Source organism: Triticum urartu, chromosome 7A (genome assembly GCF_056163025.1).
Source record: "Triticum urartu cultivar PI428250 chromosome 7A, HENAU_Tu73, whole genome shotgun sequence".
In the NCBI taxonomy this organism is placed as follows: Eukaryota; Viridiplantae; Streptophyta; class Magnoliopsida; order Poales; family Poaceae; genus Triticum; species Triticum urartu.
Genome location: NC_141879.1, coordinates 487,735,357 through 487,743,084, shown reverse-complemented (window position 1 = coordinate 487,743,084; position 7,728 = coordinate 487,735,357). Strand labels below are relative to the sequence as shown.

Genomic DNA, 7,728 nt, shown 5'->3' with positions numbered 1-7,728 from the left:
TGAATTTTAATGTGTTCCTTGAGAAAGCTAAGTTGAAATATGATGGTAACAACTACATGGAATGGGTCCGTAACTTGAGGATTATCCTCATTACTGCACAAAAGAATTATGTCCTTGATGCACTGCTAGGTGAAAGGTCTGCTGCAGGAGCAGATACTGATGTTATGAACATCTGGCAAGCTCGATCTGATGACTACTCGATAATTTAGTGTGCCATGCTTTACGGCTTAGAATCGGTACTTCAAGGACGTTTTGAACTTCATGGACCATATGAGATGTTCTAGGAGTTGAAGTTAATATTTCAAGCAAATGCCCGAGTTGAGAGATATGAAGTCTCCAACAAGTTCTATAGCTTCAAGATGGAGGAGAACAGTTCTATCAGTGAACACATACTCAAAATGTCTGGATATCATAATCACTTGACTCAGATGGGAGTTAATCTTCCAGATGATAGTGTTATTGACAGAGTTCTTCAAGCACTGCCACCAAGCTACGAAGGCTTCGTGATGAACTATAATATGCAAGGGATGGACAAGACAACTCCCGAGCTCTTCGCAATGCTCAAAGCTGCGGAGGTAGAAATCAAGAAGGAGCATCAAGTGTTGATGGTTAACAAGACCACTAGTTTCAAGAAAAAGGGAAAGGGAAAGAAGGAGAACTTCAAAAAGAATTGAAAGCAAGTTGCCACTTCCAGGAAGAAGCCCAGAGCTACACCCAAGCCTGAAGCTGAGTGCTTCTACTACAAAGGGACTGGTCACTGGAAGCGGAACTGCCCCAAATACTTGGCGGATAAGAAGGATGGCAAAGTGAACAAAGGTATATTTGATATCATGTTATTTATGTGTACTTTACTAGTGTTCATAGTAGCCCCTGGGTATTTGATACCGGTTCAGTTGCTAAGATTAGTAACTCGAAACAGGAGTTGCAAAATGAACAGAGACTAGTTAAGGGTGAGGTGACGATGTGTGTTGGAAGTGACTCCAAGGTTGATAAGGTCACCATCACACACTCCCTCTATCTTTGGGATTAGTGTTGAACCTAAATAAATGTTATTTGGTGTTTGCGTTGAGAATGACTATGATTGGACCATGTTTATTGCAATATGGTCATTCATTTAAGTCAGAGAATAATTGTTGTTCTGTTTACATGAATAAAACCTTCTATGGTCATACACCCAATGTAAATGGTTTATTGAATCTCGACCATAGTGATACACATATTCATAATATTGATGCCAAAAGATGCAAAGTTGATAATGATAGTGCAACATACTTGTGGCACTGCAGTTTAGGTCATATTGGTGTAAAGCGCATGAAGAAACTCATGCAGATGGACTTTTGGAATCACTTGATTATGAATAATTTGATACTTGTGAACCATGCCTCATGGGCAATATGACTAAAACTCTGTTCACCAGAACAATGAAGCAAGCTAATGACTTATTGGAAATAATACATACCGATGTATGCGGTCCAATGAGTGTTGAAGCACGCGGCGAGTATCATTATTTTCTGACCTTCACAGATGATTTGATTAGGTATGAGTATATCTACTTGATGAAACACAAGTCCAAAACATTTGAAAAGTTCAAAGAATTTCAGAGTGAACTTGAGAATCATCGTAATAAGAAAATAAAGTTTCTATGATCTGATCGTGGAGGCGAATATTTGAGTTACGAGTTTGGCCTTCATTTAAAACAATGTGGAATAGTTTCACAACTCACGCCACCTGGAACACCACATCGTAATGGTGTGTCCAAACATCATAACCGTACTTTATTAGATATGGTGTGATCTACCTCTTACCGATTTACCACTATCATTTTGGGGTTATGATTAGAGACAGCTACATTCACGTTAAATAGGGCACCATCTAAATCCGTTGAGACGACACCGTATGAACTGTGGTTTGGCAAGAAACCTAAGCTGTCATTTTTTAAAGTTTGAGTCGCGACACTTATGTCAAAAGGCTTCAGCCTGATAAGCTCGAACCCAAACCAGAGAAGTGTGTCTTCATAGGATACCCTAAGGAAACAATTGGGTACATCTTCTACCACAGATCCAAAGGCAAGATCTTTGTTGCCAAGAATGGAACATTTCTAGAGAAGGAGTTTCTCTCAAAAGAAGTGAGTGGGAGGAAATTAGAACTTGATGAGGTAAATGTACCTTCTCTCGAATTGGAAAGTAGCTCATCAGAGAAATCTATTCCCGTGATGCCTACACCCACTAGAGAGGAAGCTAATGATGATGATCGTGAAACTTTAAATCAAGTTACTACTAGATCTCATAGGTCGAACAGAGCACGTTCCGGACCAGAGCGGTATGGTTATCCTGTTCTGGAAGTCATGTTACTAGACCATAACGAACCTACGAACTATGAAGAAGCTATGATGAGCCCAGATTCTGATAAATGGCTTGAGGCCATGAAATCCGAGATAGGATCCATGTATGAGAACAAATTGTGGACTTTGGTGGACTTGCCGGATGATCGGTGAGCCATAGAGAATAAATGGATCTTCAAGAAGAAGACTGACGCTGATGGTAATGTTACTGTCTACAAAGCTTGACTTGTCGTAAAAGGTTTTCGACAAGTTCAAGGAGTTGACTACGATGAGTTTTTCTCACCCATAGCGATTCTTAAGTCTGTCTGAATCATGTTAGCAATTGCCGCATTTTATGATTATGAAATTTGGCAAATGGACGTCAAAACTGCATTCCTAAATGGATTTCTTAAAGAAGAGTTGTATATGATGCAACCAGAAGGTTTTGTCGATCCTAAAGGTGCTAACAAAGTGCAAGCTCCAGCGATCCATCTATGGACTGGTGTAAGCATCTCGAAATTGGAATATACGCTTTGATGACGTGATCAAAGCATATGGATTTATACAGACTTCCGGAGAAGTCTGTATTTACAATAAAGTGAATGGGAGCTCTGTAGCATTTCTAATATTACATGTGGATGACACATTATTGATTGGAAATGATGTAGAATTTCTGAATAACATACAAGGATACTTGAATAAGAGTTTTTCAATGAAATACCTCGGTGAAGCTGCTTATATATTGGGCATCAAGATCTATAGAGATAGATCAATACGCTTAATAGGACTTTCAGAAAGCACATACCTTGATAAAGTTTGAAAGAAGTTCAAAATGGATCAGACAAAGAAAGGGTTCTTGCCTGTGTTACATGGTATGAAATTGAGTCAGATCAATGCCCGACCACTGCAGAAGATAGAGAGAAAATGAAAGTCATTCCCTATGCCTCAGCCATAGGTTTTATCATGTATGCTATGTTGTATACCAGACCTGATGTGTGCCTTGCCATAAGTCTGGCAGGGAGATACCAAAGTAATCCAGGAGTGGATCATTGGACAGCGGTCAAGAACATCCTGAAGTACCTGAAAAGAACCAAGGATATGTTTGTCGTTTATGGAGGTGGTAAAGAGCTTGTCGTAAATGGCTACGTCGATGCTAGCTTTGACACTGATCCGGATGACTCTAAGTCACAAACTGGATACGTATTTATTTTGAATGGTGTAGTTGTCAGTTGGTGCAGTTCCAAGCAGAGCGTAGTGGTGGGATCTACATGTGAAGCAGAGTACATAGCTGCTTCAGAAGCAGCAAATGAACGAGTCTAGATGAAGGAGTTCATATCCGATCTAGGTGTAATACCTAGTGCACCGGCTCCAATGAAAATCTTTTGTGACAATACTGGAGGAATTACCTTAGCGAAGTAATCCAGATTTCACAAAAGAACCAAAGACATCAAGAGACGCTTCAACTCCATCCGTGATCAAGTCAAGGACGGATACATAGAGATTTGCAAAATACATACAGATATGAATGTAGCAGACCCATTGTCTAAGACTCTTCCACGAGCAAGACATGATCAACACCAAGACTCCATGGGTGTTATAATCATTACAATGTAATCTAGATTATTGACTCTAGTGCAAGTGGAAGACTGAAGGAAATATGCCCTAGAGGCAATAATAAAGTTGTTATTTTATATTTCCTTATTCATGATAAATGTTTATTATTCATGCTAGAATTGTATTGATCGGAAACCTAAATACATGTGTGAATACATAGACAAACACTGTGTCCCTAGTGAGCCTCTACTTGACAAGCTCGTTGATCAAAGATGGTTAAGGTTTCCTAACCATGAACATGAGTTGTCATTTGATAACGGGATCACATCATTAGGAGAATGATGTGATGGACAAGACCCATCCGTTAGCTTAGCATATTGATCGTTCACTTTTATTGCTATTGCTTTCTTCATGTCAAATACATATTCCTTCGACTATGATATTATGCAACTCCCGGATAGCAGAGGAATGCCTTGTGTGCTATCAAACGTCACAACGTAACTAGGTGATTATAAAGATACTCTACAGGTATCTCCGAAGGTGTTTGTTGGGTTGGCATAGATCGAGATTAGGATTTTTCACTGTCGGGGGTGTCATGCGACATATGCCAATGGATGGCTTATCATTGAGGGGGCTAATAATACGTCGCCGGTGCCAGGAAACGGGATAAGGCGCAAACATGCCCGCCGGTGAATCTTACCCAGGTTCGGGGCTCTCCTAGGAGATAACACCCCTACTCCTGCTCTGCGGGGTCTCCGCATGATCACCCAAGCAACAATGGTGGCTACAAGCTTGCTCCTTGAGCTGTTTCTCTAGAGGGGGAAGAAGAACGAGGCTAGCCCTAGCTTATTACCTCTATACATGTGTGTGGGTGTGCTAAGGTCTCAGTGAGGCTGAACCCTTTGCATGGGTGCCCTGGGGGTTATATAGGCCTACCCCCAGGGGTACAATGGTAATCCGACCAGGTGTAGTATCTGACTGTCAGTGTTTGTAGGTGTCGGCTTCTCCGCCGACCACTGGGGCCCGCCGCCTGGTGGGCCCCGTTGGCTGCCTCGTACTTAGCCGACAGGCCATGCCTGCCGCTCGCGGGTCTCGCCAGCTGCTCATTACTATGGCAATGCTGCTGATGACATGTGCTTTGTCAGGGGGAGCGTGGCTACAGTACCCGCCGCCTGGCGGGCATTCACTGTAGCCACTCCCCGTCTCTTCTGATTAATGGCGCACAAACTCTGAGGGAAGGGGGAAGGCCGGCTACTGGGAGTCGGCCTCCCATCTGCCGGCTGGCAGATCCCGCCACCTTCTGTCTTCTCATTGATAGGTAGGGCCCACCGCCTGGGGCCATACCAACAGCTCGTAGTGGGATCATGGCCTTCTCTGTCATGGGCTGTGTGGCAACAGTGCTGCGCTGGGCGAGGGATGTCTGCCCAGTACGCCACACTATAGCCATGCCCTGCCCTGGATTCAGGGGTGGCAGGCGTCGCTGTAGCCACGCCACGTCTAGTTGTCTTAATGTGGTGCAAACTTCAAGGGGGTGGAGGGGAGCCGCCTTCTAGGAGCCGGCCTCTCTAGAGGCCGCCTGGTAGGAGTTGGCCCTCCTCAAGGCAGTCTTCTGGGAGCCGCCGCTCTCAAGCAGCCAGTTGTTTAGACCAGCCGGCCTTGAGAAGGCGACCCCTTGTCTTCGAGGCTTGAGGGGCGCAACCGGCCCCGATGTCTTGAAACACCATGGGAGGCTGATGAGGCTACCCGTGGTCATTTACTCTGACAATCACTCAGAGTATCGGAGAGGTATCTCTGGCCCTCTTAGCAATGCACATCATAATAAGCCTTGCAAGCAAAGTGACTAATGAGTTAGTTGCAGGATGATGTATTACAGAACGAGTAAAGAGACTTGCCAGTAACGAGATTGAACTAGGTATGTAGATACTGACGATCGAATCTCAGGCAAGTAACATACCGATGGACAAAGGGAATTGCGTATGTTGTCATAACGGTTCGACCGATAAATATATTCGTAGAATATGTAGGAGGCAATATGAGCATCCAGGTTTCGCTATTGGTTATTGACCAGAGAGTTGTCTCGGTCATGTCTACATAGTTCTCGAACCAATAGGGTCCGCACGCTTAACGTTCGATGATGATATTGTATTATATGAGTTATGTGATTTGGTTACCGAATGTTGTTCAGAGTCCCGGATGAGATCACGGACATGACGAGGAGTCTCAAAATGGTCGAGAGGTAAAGATTGATATAAAGGACGATATTATTCAGACACCGGAAGTGTTCCGGAGTGTATCATGTATTTATCGGAGTACCGGAGGGGTTACCGGAACCCCGGGGGAATATATGGGTCATATGGGCCATGATAGGGGAGCACACCAGCCCACAAGGGGTGGCGCCCCCCCCCCCTATAGCAGGTGTCCGAATAGGAGAAGGAGAAGAGGGGGTTCGGCCCCCCTTCCTTCTCTTCTTCCCCCTTCCTTTCTTCTCCGATGGAAAAAGGAAAAAGGATTTGGATCCTACTTGGGGCACCCCCTGGATGCCTCTCCTCCCCTCCCACCTATATATATGTGGGGAAGGGGCTCCTAGAACACACAACATCAATTGTTAGCCGTGTGTGGCGCCCCCCTCCACAGTTTACACCCCGGTCATATTTTCGCGGTGCTTAGGCGAAGCCCTGCGAGGATCGCATCACCATCACCGTCACCACGCTGTCGTGCTGACGGGACTCATCTACTACCTCATCACCTTGCTGGATCAAGAAGGCGAGGGACGTCACCGAGTTGAACGTGTGCAGAACTCGGAGGTGCCGTACATTCGGTGCTTGATCGGTCGGAGCTAGAAGAAGTTTGACTACATCAACCGCATTGTCAAACGCTTCCACTTTCGGTCTATGAGGGTACGTAGACACACTCTCCCCCTCATTTCTATGCTTCTCCATGGATAGATCATTGCGTGTGCGTAGAATTTTTTGTTTTCCATGAAACGTTTCCCAACATTCAATCAGACTGGATTGTTCTTTAAGTTTATTCCTAAAGAAGCTATTATGCTCAAATTGCAAAGACATGAAGTTTTTTGCATTATTTTCAATCTCTTCCAACTTTCTATGGAAAGGATCAAGATTTTTAAATTGAGACATTATGACAAAGCAAGAAAAACACACAAACAAACGAAAAGAAGGCAAATATTTTTGTGTTTTTTCTGAAAACGTTTTAGAAGTGGGGGAGAGGCAAACGAGAGGCAAATGGCTAATAATGCAAATGAAAGATATGAGAGTTTATGATGGGTACTTGGTCGGCTTGATGTAGATCCTCCCCAGCAACGGCGACAGAAATTCTTGCTGGTACTTCTTGATCTTGCGTTGGTTTTTCCCTTGAAGTGGAAAGGGTGTTGCAGCAAAGTAGAGATAAGTATTTCCCTATGTTAAGAACCAAGGTATCAATCCAGTAGGAGGAACACAGAAGTCTCCAATAATTGCACCTACACAAACAAACAAATACTTGCACCCAACGCAATACAGGGGCTGTCAACCCCCTTCATGGTTACTTGCAAGGATGAGATATGATAGTGATAGATATAAAAGATAAATAAAAATGCTAAATAAAATAAAAGTAAATAAATTGCAGCAAGGTATTTTTGTGTTTTGATTTTATAGATCTAAAAATAATATGATAAAAGATAGACCCGGGGGCCATAGTTTTCACTAGCTAGAGGCTTCTCTCTAGAAAGAAAGCATACGGTGGGTAAAAAATTACTATTGAGCAATTGATAGAAAAGCGCAAAGTTATGATGATATCTAAGGCAATGATCATGTATATAGGCATCACAGTCGTGACAAGTAGACCGGCGCCTGCCC

At 43.6% G+C, this 7,728-nt stretch overlaps 1 pseudogene; it reads left to right on the top strand.

The window, feature by feature from the left end:
- Positions 1-309: 309 nt before the first annotated feature.
- On the top strand, positions 310-5,086 carry LOC147960087 (uncharacterized; annotated as a pseudogene).
- The last annotated feature ends 2,642 nt before the right edge of the window (positions 5,087-7,728 follow it).